General features: G+C 41.4%; 1 protein-coding gene across 6 annotated transcripts in view; it reads left to right on the forward strand.

Annotated features, from left to right (window-relative positions):
- LOC134355758 (A-kinase anchor protein 13-like) overlaps positions 1–16,033 on the forward strand; it is a 557,767-nt gene that overhangs the window by 181,314 nt on the left and 360,420 nt on the right. The window lies entirely within an intron of this gene.

The following is a 16,033-nucleotide window of genomic DNA, read 5'->3' on the forward strand; positions in this document are numbered from 1 at the left end:
ATGGATTTCTAGAAATTTGGAATTGAGGGCTATACAGGTACAAAGAACAAAATGGGGACAAGATAGAAGATTAGCCTTGATCTTCAAAGGTGGGGCAAGTTCTAGGAACCAAGTGGTCACCTTCTGTTTCTTTGGGTCAGATTTTGTGTGTGTGTGTGTGTATAGACTGAAATAGATGATGTTTCAGATTGCTGATGGCAAACCATCAATTTGAAGCATCTTTGTGTCTCTGCATATGCTTCCTGTGTATTTCCAACACTTGGTATTTTTATTTCAGATATTCAGCATCAGCAGTATTTTTTTGCTTCTCTGGTAATCCAGTCTAGTCACCAAACTCAAAGATGTGAACATGATGTTGGGAGATGCAGTGTTGATAGAACAATCTAAAAAAAAGTCATGTACCTATGTGGATAATGGGGGTAGGGGTGATGTATAAATTAATGAGTGCAGTTTTACAACCTGAACTTTTGATCCAAACAATAAGGGAATGATGGTGTAACCTTAAGTGTTCTCCACAGTAGAGGACTGTGGAAGCTCAGATGTTGACTTCGTTCAAAATCGGATCACTAAATTTCTGTTCCTTATGAAGATTCAAGGGTTAATAAAATTGAGAGGGTGGGGCGGGGGAAAGCAAAATACCTGCAGAAGCCCAGGACAAGAAAAGGAGGTCTAGAGGAAACTGTTCTGCACTTGACGGCCTGTGTAGGGGGGGAGGGAGGGATGGAAAAGGGGCTTGTTTTACTGTTCCTGTCTTGTTTTTGTTGCTTGTGTTGTTCTGCTGAACACTGTGGTCATGCAGTGTTGGCACTAAAATATATGGCAACATGTGTAGGCTTGCACCCAGCACATCCTTTGGTGTGCTGGTTGTTAACACAAATGATGCATTTCACTCTGTGTTTGGCTCGACATAGGATAAATAAATCTGAATCTGAGATCAGATTCAGACAGTGCAGGGAAGTAGGTTATGTAGCACCTGTGGAAGGGGAAAGAGTTAGCATTTTGGGTTGAGAGCCGTTCATTAGAACTGGGAAGGAGAGGAAAAGTAAGTTCGGATTTGCAGAGAGGCTGGGATAGGGACGTGACAAAGGGATTTTCTAAGTTAAGGTGTGGATGAATTGTAAACAACGTCAGCAGGTTAATGAGGAAGATTAGAGAGTGATCAAAGGAAAGTGCAGGGAAAAGCACTGAGACTGAAAATGTGGATCTTAATGGCTCGAAAGGCCAGATGGCCCATTGTTTCTTGTCCCAGCCTCACAGTTAGGCAATTAAGGCCATAAGATATAGGAGCAGAATCAGGCAATTTGTCCCACCAAGATTGCTTGCGAATTTAATTTAAATTTAGTAAATTCGAGTTATTTAGTAAATCTGAAAAAAGGAAGTTGCATAACAAGGAAGCTCAGTTGTTGGTTTTAATAAATTGGTTTGCCTGTGACTATTAAGGAATGTAATCTGCTATATTTACGTGGTTTGACTTATGTGTAACTTCAGAATCAGCCGTTTGGCTGGCTGTCAAATAGTGTAGAAAGGCATCAATTTTGGGAGTAATTCAGGAGTTCTGAATAAATGCTGCCTTGCTGACCCCACTGTTCACAACCTGTGAATAAATAAAATAAAAAAGACCTGGCAATTCAGATGTAAACATCTTTGAACGAGTAGTCCAAGTTTACTGAGCCTTCTTTTAAAAAAAACAAATAACCCTATAAATGGGCGCATTGAATCCTAAACAAGAAAGTTGCGCCAGTCTTTTTATAAATCACTGGCTTGTCCTTGGCAAGAGATTGTTGCATTCAATTTTGTTGGCCAGACTTTGCAGAGGTTGCAGAGGAGGTCTGCCAACTTGGTACCAAGGGTGAGACATTTCATGTGGAAGAAATGTGATTATTTTCTATGAAGCAAAGACAGATGAAGTAGAGCTAGAAAGTTTGTGAACCCTGTAGAATTTTCTGTATTTCTGCATAAATGTGTCCTAAAATATTAACCCAATTTAACCCAATTAAATAAGTAACACAAAAACATTATACTTGGTCATTTTCTATATTGAGTTGTAGTTTATAGCCAAGCAAGGAGGAGTATTGTGTACTGAATATTTCAATAATATTTGAATAATATTGCAAATATAGTGTTTGATCAAGCACTCTTTGTTTAGATAATTCATTATGGGTTATGGATAGAGGATTGGAAAGCTTTTCAAAACCTACAGACAGCAACTAAAAAAATCATTAGGAGGGGAAAAGATGAAATATGAAAAAGCAAGCTAGCAAACAATATCAAAGTGGATAGTAAAAGCTTTTTCAAGTATGGAAAAAATAAAAGAAATGAGAGTAGATATAGGACCGCTAGAAAATAAGGCTGGAGAAATAATAACAGGGGACAAGGGAATGGCACATGAACTAAATGAGTACTTTGCATCACTGTGGAAGACACTAGCAGTGTGCCAGATGTTGAATGGCGTGAGAGGAGGGAAGTGAGTACAGTTACTATTACAAGGGAGAACATGCTCAAAAAGCTGAAAGACTCATGCGTGCATAAGTCACCCAGACCAGATGAACAGCACCCTAGGGTTCTGAAAGTGGTAGCAGAAGAAATTGTGGAGATATTAATAATGATCTTTCAAAAATCATTGGACTCTTGCATGTTGTAAGAGGACTGGGAAATTGCAAATGTCACTCCACTCTTTAAGAAAGCAGGAAAGCAGCGGAAAGGAAATTATAGACCAGTTAGCCTGACCTCAGTGGTTGGGAAGATGTTGGAGCCAATTGTTAAGGATGAAGTTATGGAGTACTTAGTGACACATGACAAGATAGAACAAAGCCAGCATGGTTTCCTGAAGGGAAAATCTTGCCTGATGAACCCTGTTGACATTCTTTGGGGAGATTACACGCAGGATAGATAAAGGAGATGCAGCAGATGTATACCTGGACTTTCAGAAGGGATTTGACAAGGTGCGACACATGAGGCTTCTTACCAAGTTAAGAGTCCATGGTACAGGTTGACCTTCACTAATCCGACTATCTGTAATCCGGTTCCTTTGATAATCCGGCACTGATTATGCTTAATGTGATCCTTCTGTAATTCGGCATTTTTACTAATCCGGCACTCCTCAGGTCCCAATGGTGCCGGATTAGTGAAGGTCGACCTGTATTACAGGAAAGTTACTAACGTAGTTAGAGCATTGGCCGATTGGTAGGAGGCAGCGATGGATTGATGAGTTGGTGAATATCGTCGCTGATGAAAGTCTAACACCAGAACAAGTCTACCATGCCGACTGTTTTTATACCTTGCATAAAACCTAAAAAAAGTTTTAAAAAAAACAAATACTATGTCCTGCAATCTTTTAATGAAAACACGGCATCGTAGGTGGAGACTGAAAGCCTACTGTTGCTTGTTGCTGTTCAACAGCTGACTCAGATATTCTCCCGAAGCCGCTGTGCTGCTTCTGTTCTCATTATATTAATGCTGTGTAATAATCTTTACTGTTAAGTACATATGTGAAATGAACAAGTGTAAGACAAGGACTGCTTACCGGTAGCACAGAAACTCAGTCGGAAATGATGACGATCCCAAGCTATCTCATTATATATTCCAAAATCCGATAAAATCTGGAAAAACTCCAGCCCCAGGCATTTTGTCTAAGTGGTACTCACCCTGTATTACCGCAAATAAATTAACAAATAATAAAGTATACTCCAGAAGATTGACATTTAGAGTACGGCCAAGGTCAGCATTGAACTGAATTGAAATAGAAGACCAAACTACCAATTGTGGATACTTAAGCTTTTGCATACATTTTCAAAATGAGGAAAAAGTCAAGTAATAGTACTTCACTAATTTATAATTTTTATGCTCAAGCTGTTCTTTTGGCTTTGGCCTGTGTGTATAATTTTATTATACTGAATAATGCTATTCACCCAAGTGATGAGACTGTTTTTACAAGGAGGTGTGTGAATGGAATTTGGGCAGTGCTGAACTTTCCTTGACCTTTAATGCAGGCTGGATTGTGATTGACTTCCATGACAGTATCTGGGTGTTCAACCTTGGTATGCAAGGGTCACCTCTTAGTTTTGTTGTTTAGGAAGTAGATTTATTTTCTTCAAGTCTGCCCCCAAACGCAGCCCTTGCATCGACTGACAACAGTGGTATATATTAAAGGCCAAAACAGTGTTACGCAATTAGCTCCCCAAAGCAATATAGTAACTACTGGCCTGGAGAGGAACAACCATCAACTCCAGTGCTCCGGTTGCAGCCCCTCTACACTGGTGAGACCCGTCGTAAATTGGGAGACCACTTCCTTAAGCACCACCGCACCATTCAGTACAAGGGGGACTTCCGATTCCCATTCCTGCTCCAACACGTCAGTCCATGGCCTCCTCTTGTGCCACCATGAGGCCCCACTCAGGGTGGAGGATCAACAGCTTGTATTCCATCTGGATGGTCTCTAAACTGATGGCATGAGTATTGATCTCCCTTCCTGATAAACAAATACGCACCGCCCCTGCTTTCTATTCCCTACTCTGACCTTTCACCTCTTCTCACTTGCCTGTTACTTCCCTGGGTCCTCCCTTCCTTCCCTTTCTCCTGTTGTCCACTCTCCTCTCCAATCAGATTCGTTCTTCTCCAGCCCATGACCTTTCCCACCCCCGGCTTCACCTATCACCTTCCAGCTCGCCTCCTTCCCCTCCCCCCACCTTTTTATTCTGGCACCTCCCCTCTTTCTAGTCTGGAAGGAGGTTCTCGGCCCGAAGCGTCGCCTGTTTATTAATTTCCATGGATGCTGCCTGACCTGCTGAGTTCCTCCAGCATTTTGTGTGTGTTGCTCTGCATTTCCAGCATCTGCAAACTTTCTTGTGTTTATCACTAACTATATAATTTAGTTATACAGTGTACAAATTATTCAAATTATAATTGAATAATTATAATTTAAAACAGGACTGTTTTAGAGTCTGGTGGCTCTGATGTGGATGCAGAGTTGATTTTAGTCGCTGAACCTGCCTGATAAACTGGAGTGTCTTTAAATACTACACAGTTCTGTGTCTAGTTTGATGCTGTCCTGCACTTAATTTAGTTATTTAGAGATACAGCACAGTAACAGGACTTGCTGCTCTAACGAGCCCAATTATACCCATATGACTAATTTAACCTACTAACTTTGGGATGTGGCAGGAAACTGGAGCATTTGGAGGAAATCCACACAGTCACAAGAACATGCACAGTCTTTACAGACAATGATGGGAATTGAACCCAGGTCACTGGCACTGTAAAGCATTACCCTAACCGCCATGCTACCGTGCCACCCCAGCCATGGTCGTTTTCTGTTCATTCTTTAAACCTGCTTTGAGGTTGATTTGGAGTTTGACATTGTGGCAATGTGTCCTTTACAGTTTTTCCAAACTGTCGGTGACTGGCTTACAAAATGGCATAAAGATGAGTCTTTGCAAGCTCATGGTTGCCATTTAAATCCAATTGGAGATTGTTTATTGTCATTCTTCGGTACACAAGTGTAAAGGAGAATGAAATGATTGTCGCTCCAGATCTTACAGCATAAAAATACACAATAAGCATAAAGAACAAAATAAAAACATTTAAATATAAATATATAAAATGAGCTTATGTACATTGATTGTATGTACATAAAGTGATGCTGAGCACAGGAGTGTTTGTATGTAAAGTGCCTCTGACAGGAAATGCTGAAGTAATGGCGGTGCAGATGTTGATTAGCCCGACGGCTTGGGAACAGGACTGTTTTAGAGTCTGGTGGTTCTAATGTGGATGCTGCCTGGTCTCTTCCTTGATGAAAGTGTGACAACCAGTCCACGGGCAGGCTCAGTGGGATGCTTCATGACATTGCTCTCTGTTTTCCAGCACCTTTCTGTATAAATATCCTTGATGGCAGGTAGGCCAATGCTGGTGATGCGTTGGGCAGTTTTAACTACCATTGTTAAGCCTTCCCATTTGCCGTAGTGGAGTCTGCTGTCAGGAAAACTTATTGTTACTCCAGATCTGATGCAGCAGCAGGAAATAAAACACAATCAGATAAAAACCATAATAATAATAAAAAAAGCATAATAAATATAAATAGATCCAATAGCTTACGTACATTGATTGTGCTGCGTGACCCCAGGGAGGATTTTCTCCTGGAGATGGAAGCTGCAGCCAGCAAAAGGCTGTTGTCAACATGTGGGAGATCGCTGCACGATATCTAGTTATAAACAGAATTCTTCTAGATAGGGTAGAATGCTAAATAGAAATAAACCAAGTTTTAGTGAAAATGAAATGAACCAGGATAATTTGGCAGGAGACCGATCAGGAACAGGGAAAAAGTTTGAAGGAAAATCATTATGTATAAAATTGTTTAAATACCAGCAGCACAATGCACCATTGACTGGTATCTCAACTGTGATTATGATTTCAGTGGTGTGTGATGAACCTTCTTCTAACCTACAAAGTGCTTTCACCAGTAACCTTTGGTATTTCACTACTTTGGATTACCTTGAAAAGTATTTTGATACTTTACATGAGCTGTCATTGTCCATCACAGCCTTGTCTAATGTGGCAAATTGGTATACCGTTTAAGTATTTTTTTACAGCTGGAAGTTGTTATAATGGTTTCTGCTGTGACCCATTGGCCACACTTTCCTGAAGACCAAGATGAGGACAGGCAAGCACTTGAAACCTCTTCTCACCAAAGCAACAGGAAGCTATTTTGAAAATAATGTTCAGGAAATCAAGCCACATCTTGAAAGCAAAATTAATATAAAATGTAAATCAGATTATTTTTGAATGAATCCCTAATTAATAATATGTAGAAACTTTCTTTCATTTAAAGTAATACGTACACAAATCGGTGATGGGGAAGAGATGCATCTCTACCAAAGGAGGTGTAAGGTGCTCCTTCCCTCCGCTAGCCTGCAGGTCACCCTTGGGCAAGGTATAGCACCTGCTTAGCCCCCCAATCAGGATCACGTGAAGCCATGGGACCAGGTGATGGATGGTCATATGAGCAGCTGGTGCAGATCACAAGTCCTGGTTATGTGACCACTGACACCAGGCAGACAATCTCTGAAGAGCACGGATAATGGCTCGGGTCACCCATCTTTGGAGACACTGCCCAGAAGGTTGCAAAGGTAAACCACTTCTGTAGAAAAACTTGCCAAGAACAATCATGGATGTGGAAAGACCAGGATTGCCCACGTTGCACAACACAGCACCTAACGAATGGAAGATATTGTCACCCCTCAACCTTCTATGCTCCAGAGAAAACTGAAAAAAAAGTTGCGGAGTGAAATTGGGGGAAGTGCATCTGATCTGACCCTGCTTAGCTTTTTATTTAACAGTATAATTGAATATTACTCCTAGATATTTTGAAAACATATTGATTTCCATTTATTAATTTTTGTCAGGGTGTAATTTATTTTTAAGCTAGTACTTGTCGTGAATGGCTCAGGCCAGTTATAGACCTTCTTGAGGTTTTGACCTGATATGCCAATTCCTTTTCTTCCACAGATGCTGCTGAATTCTTCAAGTAGAGTGTTGTACATCTTTCTACCTCCAGGATATGTTTACGTACCCTTGGTCACTACATTTGCTCCACATCCCCACCCTCCACACCCCAAAATTTCTAAGTCTCTGTATCTCCTCCATATTCCTGCAACATAGTGTCAACTAATCAAAACAAGACCTGTTATTAGAGGACCATGTTACTGGTTGGAGCAACCTTATCATTAATTACAAAACAAATACCATGTTTACATATAGAATTTGAGGTGGCACCTTAATGTAGCAGTTAGCATAATACTCTTAAAGCAGCAGAGGCCTAGGTTGAATTCTGCTGCTTGTCTGTAAGGAGGATGTATGTTCTCCCTGTGACCACATGGGTTTCCTACGGGTGGTGCAGTTTCCTGCCACTTTCCAAAGACAAATGAGTTAGTAGGTTAATTGGTCACATGGGTATAATTGGGCGGCACCGGCTCGTTGTGTTGGAAAGATCTGGTAACATGCCGTATCTCTAAATTTAAAAAATGGAATTTCTGCTCTATAAGTTGGCGTTATGAATAGACAATGTAGGAATAATTGTGTAATTCCAGGTTCGGTGACATTCCCACTGAGGGAAATTGATTGTCATTACACCATTTCCTGTTCTCCACTTGTTGCATTTTCTGGCAGATTCCTTTTGCTTTCATTGGGTGCAGCTGTTATATTTCCTCATCAGCCTCCTCTTTAAATAGATAATTTTTGAGTGAACTGCTGTGATGTGTCTTGCCTTCCAACTCATCACCTGATTCCTTTAATGCCAATAAACCAAAATCACAGAACTGGCGTTATCTTGTTGCTGCTTAACATTCGCAAACTGTCGGCCATGTTTCCCTCCTTTACAGTTGAAATTATACTGGCACATGAGCTTGTAGACAACATTCAGAAATCCAGTACTTTTCATTCTCGGTTAATACTTCAGTGCTGTAAAATTTCTATTCAACTACAGAATCTGTTGACCTCATACCCCATCTGTACCCATCCACTCAATCACACGCAATCCAGAGGTCTCTAAATCCCAGCATGAAGCTTTTTTTTCGATCTGGCAGCTCGGCATTTGCTCTGAAAGTAATAGCTTACCACGGCAACTGTGCAGTATCTGGTGTCTAGCTTGCAGATGCACCCTGGGAATAGTCCATACTCCTAAATACACATGCTGTTTTTTTTTAAATTCACTCGCATGGCTCATAGGTTGATCAATACAATCATTACTATTTAAAAAGAATATGTAACAAAAACTATAGCCTCATTGTTATATTGCCAAACTGTAGAATAATGCTGCAGTTGATGGAAAATTTGTCTTCAGTTAGGAGCTTAACACTGATATGTTAATTTTTAAAATGTCATTGGTATAAATAGACTTCCTTGTCAACAAAGTGTTTAATTTTTCTCCTGTCCTTTCCTTGCTCCTGTGATTGTCACCCCACCCCCCCCAGTCATCTCCACCTGCCCCCAGGTACTCATGTCGCACTTTTCCTGCCTCCTGTACCCACTTTCTGCTTGTGGCCATGGTAGCGTAATGGTTAGAGTGATGCAACTACACCATCAGCGATCACCAATCAGGGTTCAATTCCCGTCAATGCCTATTAGGAGTTTGTACATTCTCCACGTGTCAGCGTGAATTTCTGCTGGTTGCTCCAGTTTCTTCCCAAAGGCGGGTGGGATAGGGGTTAAGTGAGTTGTAGGCTAGCTATATTGGTCCTAGGAGTGTGGCAATAATTGTCCAACACAATCGTCTCCTGTATTATTTGACACAAACAATGCATTTCACTGTGTAGGGTAATGTAATTGGTGGAAAAGTACACAATTCACAACCACCAACACTGAGTTGGGGTTCACTTTAAGAGGCTGGTCTGACGTGATGACGTAATTCCGTGAAGTTATGTCACCGTGCTTTGTGTTCAGTGTTTGAGAGGACAATAAAAGAGTTGTTATGGTTTTCCTTAAGCCTAAAATGCCTCACGCTGTTTTATTTGCAAAAATCTACAACTGTATCTTTTGATGTACACGTGACATATAAGAAACTAATCTTAGTTTATCTTCGTTCCTGCCCCCTTTCCTCCTGCACCCATAGATGCCCCAACACCCTCACCCCACATATGGATGTTCCTAAGCTCTCCACCTCCTTACTTTTCTCTTGCTCCCGTTTGCCCTTCACCCTTTCTGTACGCCCCCCCCTCCACTTTTTAGGACTCTGCCTCTTTCCGCATTATTTCATTCCCAAGTCTGTGTGCCTTACTGGTTACCACTAACAGTGACACAAAGGACCTTGTTTGTGTTTTATGCTCTTTCCCAGTTGGAAAGCGACTCCTCTGCTTAGCAACTAAGTCTAGCGGAGGACTGGGAATCATTTAAACGGCAAAGTGCCTTCACCAGAACCTTACATGCTTTTTCAATTTGACTAATTAAATTCTGATTCTTTCTGTTTTTGTTTCTTGTTATTAAATTTTAACTTCTGTTCCCGAGTGATCCAACCGCCCTTATGGAATATGATTTTGATGGTCATGCAGCCTAGGTTGTCATTACTCAAGTGTCAAATGACATGGTGGTGTTGCAGACAGTGCACCAGCCTCACTAATCCAGTGACTGGGGTTCAATCCTGTCATTGACCCATAACCCATATCCACCAATTACTCTTGCCCACACTGCACCAAAATATGTAGATCCTGGACTGGCCTCTACAATCACCTGAGAACCCACTGACAGACAACCCATTTGGAAAACATTATACTTGACTCAAATGATCACATTATGACTTCTACTACGACTACTAGTTTTGCACACACACCCCATGGCTGTATGAGTCTTTATCTCTCCCACCGCCCCCCCCCCCCGCCACCTTGCTCCAGTTCCCCAAAGACATGCTGGTTGCTAGGTTAATTGACCACTATAACTGAGGCTGTGGCCTACTCCTGAATTGGCTACAGTGATGCCTGGCTTCATGTCTGTGGACTCACTTCCGTAAACTTCAGTTCTGAATGCTATTTGTGCTTACTTTTTATTGTTTGCATGGGTTGTGCTTGCTGGTATTTTTTAAATGGGGTTTATTTGGTTTCTTTCTTTGGTGGCTGCCTGTGAGGAAATGAATCTCAAGTTTGTATAAAGTATACATACTTTGATAATATATGTACTTTAATATTGCACTTTGTGCAGGTGGCCAGTGGAAGAATCGAGGGACTTTGGTATTTGCTGTCAGTGGGTGAGATAATAGGTTGGAAGGGAGTAATTGGAGAAACTGATTGCTCTGGAAGCTGACATAGACATGATGGGCCGAGTGGTTGCTGAATTGTCATTATGAAGTATATTGATGTGGAATGTGGGCAGTTCCAGTCTACTGGATAGTGAAGGGAGTGGAACACTATTGCCCAATCCGATGAAGGCTCTCCCTTGGGTCTGCGTGTAGTTGTCACTGGCTAATGGTCAGGCCTTAATTTTCCTTTAAGCTGAGGAAAATGTGGTCAATATAGCAACCCTCTGCAGAGTCCTAGATGAACTTTACTATCTCCATTCAAGCTAGGGAGAAATGCTGATTTATTTCTCAAACCATTGAATGTGCTGTCCACTGAATAAGTTGTGTCAGTGAAAGTTTTATTTCTAACTCTCCCTGTTCCCTGCTTATTTTTTTTCAAATTGGGAGAGTCTAGGACCAGAGGGCACAGCCTCTGCATACAAGAATGTTTGTTTAGAACAGAGATTAGGAGGAATTCTTCAGTAGAGGGTGGTGAATCTGTGGAATTCAGTTACACAGACGGCTGTGGAGGCCAAGTCACTGGGTATATTTAAAGCAGAGGTTGATAGGTTCTTGTTTAGTAAGGACGTCAAATGTAATGGGTAGAAGGCAGCAGAATGAGGCAATGGCGGAGTAGACTCAATGGGTCAAATGGCCTAATTCTGCTCCCATGTCTTACATAGTCATTGATTTATATGATAGAATGCAAGGCAGACATTGGCTTCACACTCTACTGCAAACTGACACCCTCAGACTGATGAGTGGGAAGTGGATGCGCTTTCCAGTTGATCGCCTTTGGGATGAAGCTGGTCATTTTGCCTTGTGGTAGTTTACCAAGGGGTCACTGTCCCACTGGGTGTTGGTATTGTCGCAGTGAAACATATCCTGCAGTCAGGAGGTGCGTAAAAGGGATTTCCAATGCAAAGAAATCAATCTTCATGTTCTGGCTCTGGACAAAGTTGAAAGGAAACCAACTTGAAGACCTTTTCGACCTCTGCATAAGAGGAGTAGAATTAGGGCATTTAGCCCATTGAGTCTGCTCTGCCATTCGATCTTTACCCCTCTCAATCTCATTCTCCTGCCTTCTCCCCATAATCTTTGATACCCTTACTAATCAAGAATCTATCAACCTCTGCTTTATGGCAACGAATTCCACTGACTCACCCCCGCTGGCTAATGAAACTCCTCGACCTTGTGACCATATTAACCCTTATTCACTTTTTTCCTCCTGCAGATGTACATTAAACAATGAGAAGCTTAACCAGAGAAAGAGACAATTCTTTATAATATTCATGAACCTTTTGAAATATCCCAGAACATTTAGTTTTTGAAGGGTCTTTAGGAAATGTACTTTCAAATGGTCATTTGGTCTGGTTTGTAGAAATTTTATTTCACTTCATGTAAACTACTGGAAAATGACTCGATTCCTGGTGCTCCTGCTTGTGAGGTCTTGATGTAACTTGACTGGCAGTCGTTGAGCATGCAACCATCAAGCACGTTAAGCATTGTTGGTTCCCCCTCTTCGTTGGGTGCCTCAGCTTATCACTAGGGCAATTACTTTAAAGCACCAATGATCACGGATTGACGTTTGATTCTGCCGCTGTCCGTAATGAGTTTGTACGTTCTCCCCATGACCAGGTGGGTTTCCTCCAGGTGCTCCAGTTTCCTTTCACGTTGCAAAGACGTACAGATTAGCAAGTTCTGGGCATGCTATGTTGGCACCAGAAGCATTCCAACACAATCGTTACTGACTTGATTAGACTCAAACGGCACGTTTTCATTGTATTATATCACAAAAGACGAGAAAGTCTGCCTGAAATCCAAAGCAACATAGACAGAATACTGGAGGAACTCAGCAGGTCGAGCACTGTCTATGGAAAAGAGTAAACATTCGACATTTTGGGCCAAGAACAATCTTCAGGAAGACCCTTCTTTCATTGTATGTTTTGATATAAACGCCACAAATAAAACTGACCTTTAAACCTTTCCGGTGGCACCTCTGAGCGACCTGATAATTTCCTGCCACTCACCTATAATGGAAGTTATCCCTTGCAACCTATTAACCATCATGCATTTGGGACTGGTAGGAAACCAGAGCAGCTGAGGGCAAACCCATGCAGTCAGGGAAGAACGTACAAACTCCAGACAGACAGCATCTGAGGTCGGCATCAAACCCAGTTCTCTGGAGATTTGAGGCAGCAAAACTCACCACGTCAAGTGGAAAGTGGGAGCCTTGTCAATGGTGTCCATGTGCCCATGTGCCCAATGAATACAGAATAACGTTTCCCATGTGTTTCCCTTTTGTCATTGCGTTGCTCAGTTTTCTAGGTGAAGGGCTGGGAATTATTGTTGAGTGATAGAAAAGTGAAACAGGGAAATTGCTTCACTTATATCTGGTGTTGGTTCTAAATTCTATGTCATAGAAGGAAAGAAAAAGGGAAAGAAATAACCATTGCAGTTCCAAGATCCTGGAAAATATAATTCTACTAGCGGATGATGCAATAATTGCAGATTTACAGTAACTGAACATTGATTGTTGAGCCAGGAAATGTATAAATTCCCCTTTTATTATAACAGATCACAAATATCTGCTGTGTTGTTTTCGAAAACAAATATTATCATTTCTTCTCTGAAGTGAAGTAAATTCAGTCACAATCCTTTGTCTATAAGACATAGCAGAATTAGGCCATTCGGTCCATTAAGTTTGTCATTGCTCTTTGGCTTGATCTTGGGGCGATGTGCTGTTTTATCCTTGCTTACCACCAGTTTCAGTATTAACAGAATGCAATCATATAACATTTAGTTTGCTGATACGATGCCATTTACTCTATTAATGTGAGTTGGCTTCAGACATGTTGGCTGGATGCACAAGATTAACATCGGTGACATGCAAAAGTTCATCAAAGATGCAAATATCATGCCTCAGTGTGTTTTGACTGCACCTTTCGAAGTTCAAAGTAAATTCAGGATCAAATACTTATATTTTACCATATAGCACCCTGAGGTTCATTTCTTTTTCAGTAGAACAAAGAAATACAATAGAATCCATGAAAAGCTACACACAAAGACTGACAAACAACCAATGTGCAAAAGAAGACACGCTGCAAATATGAAAAAAGTAGATGAAAAATACTGAGAACATGCATTTGTAGAGTCATTGAAAGTGAGTCCATAGATTGTGGAACCAGTTGAGTTGAGGTGATTGAAGTTGTCCATGTTGGTTCAGGAACCTGATGGTTGTAGGGCAATAATTGTTCCTGAACTTGGAGGTATGGCAGCTTTGGCCCCGGTACCTTCTTCCCAATGGGAGCAGTGAAAATAGACCACGTCCTGGCTGGCCGGGCTCCTTGACAATGGTTGTTGCCTTTTTGTGACAATGTTCTTTGCAGGTATGCTGAATGGCGTGGGGGGCTTTGCCTGTGATGGTCTGGGCTGTATCCACCACTTTTGGAAGACTTTTTCATTCCTAGGCATTGGTGTTTCCTTTCCTGGGCTTTGGTGTTTCTATCTCAGGCCATGAATCAACCAGTCAAGATACATGAAGAAGGGTCTTGGCCCGAAATGTCAACTGTTACTCTTTTCCATAGACGCTGTCTGACTTAGTGAGTTCCTCCAACATTTTGTGTGTGCTGCTTTGGATTTCCAGCTTCTGCAGACTTTCTCATGTTTGTGATAGGATATTCTCCACTGCGCATATATAGAAGGCTAGAGAAAACTTTAGAACTTAAATATAGATCATGTAGAAATGTATTCACACAAGATATAAGGTTGAAGAGAGAAGGCATTTATTGCCAAACTGTTTAAATAATGAGTTGTAGTCAGGGAACTCCATTGTAAACACAACCCTTAGTTGTATGCATCTGTTGTCAACCCGTCCCTGCATCATATCTGCCAGAGGGGAAAAGTTTGTTTAAAAGCTCATCTACTTTTATCTGCAGGTGTCTGTTCCACATTACCTGGTTTGTAATCATTCCCATTATATTTTTTCTTTGTTGTATTTGCCATGTTTAATGGTTTTAATGATTCTGAATCCTTTGACAATTTGAGTTTAAAACATCAAACAGTGTGGTGAATTGTCCAGAGCTGCAGACAGTAGTTTCAATGGGAATCATAAATTTCAGCTGCAGAACCTCCTAAGTTTTACAGCTTCCCACTGTGCTGAGTGCAAAGTCTCAAAATCTAGTAAGTTATTTGCACTATTGAAGTCCAGCACTGGAGTCAGGGAGTTGTCCCTCCAATGCTTCCCAGGTAAGATCTGGAATTGGATTGGAGATTAATTTGTTCAGTGCTCTGCAAGTGAAATGGGAAAGGAGAGTTAGTATTTTTGAAAAAAAAATCCCCTCAGTTAACTTTTAAGTTTTTACTAGGTAGATTTATATTTTTAATTCTCTGTTTCTGTTTTTATCATTATTTCAAATTTTTACCAGAAATTTGAAAACATTTGTAATTCTGGACAGCTTTGACAGAAGGCAGAGTAAAACCCCAAGCTTTTTCCACAGTTTTGTCAGGGGGCGAACAGGTGGGTGGGAAGTCAGCAACTGGCTGCCTGAAGTCCGATCATTGATTTCCCCAGTTGATTGCAGTACATGGGTGAGGTGGAATGAGTCAGCGAGATTGACTGAAGCAGATGGGGCTGACCTGTGCTGGACCCCAAAGAGATTGGCTGATGGTAGTTGGGTCCGGCACAGACCAGGTCCAATATTTCCAATAACAAAGATATTATGTTGAACATAACAAGTTCTGCTGATGCTGGAAATCATGATGCAGGGTCTCAGCCCAAAATGTCATCTCTTCATTCTTCACCTGCCCTGATGAGTTCCTCCAGCATTTTCTGTATGTTATCTTGAGGTTGTGTAAGACTTCAGTGAGGCCACCTTTTCAGTATTGTGTGCTGTTCTGGTCACCTACTTATGGGAAAGATGCTCGCAAATTTCTACAGATGAACCATGGAGGTCATTCTAACTAGTTACATCGCCATCTGGTATGGACGGGCCACTGCACTGGACTATGAAAAGCTGCAGAAAATTGTAAACTCACCCAGCTCCTCAGCATCCAGGACACCTTCAAAAGGCGATGCCTCGTAAAGGTGGCATCCATCAGTAAGGACCTCCATCACCCAGGAGTTGCCCTCTTCTCATTGTTACCATCAAGGAGGAGGTACAGGAGCCTGAAAACACACAATCAACATTTCAGGAACAACTCCTACCCTTCCAGCATCAGACTTCTGAATGGACAATTAACCCATGAACACTATCTCCGTTTTTTTTTCTCCACTCT

The sequence above is a fragment of the Mobula hypostoma genome, chromosome 13 (assembly GCF_963921235.1).
Source record: "Mobula hypostoma chromosome 13, sMobHyp1.1, whole genome shotgun sequence".
NCBI lineage: Eukaryota > Metazoa > Chordata > Chondrichthyes > Myliobatiformes > Myliobatidae > Mobula > Mobula hypostoma.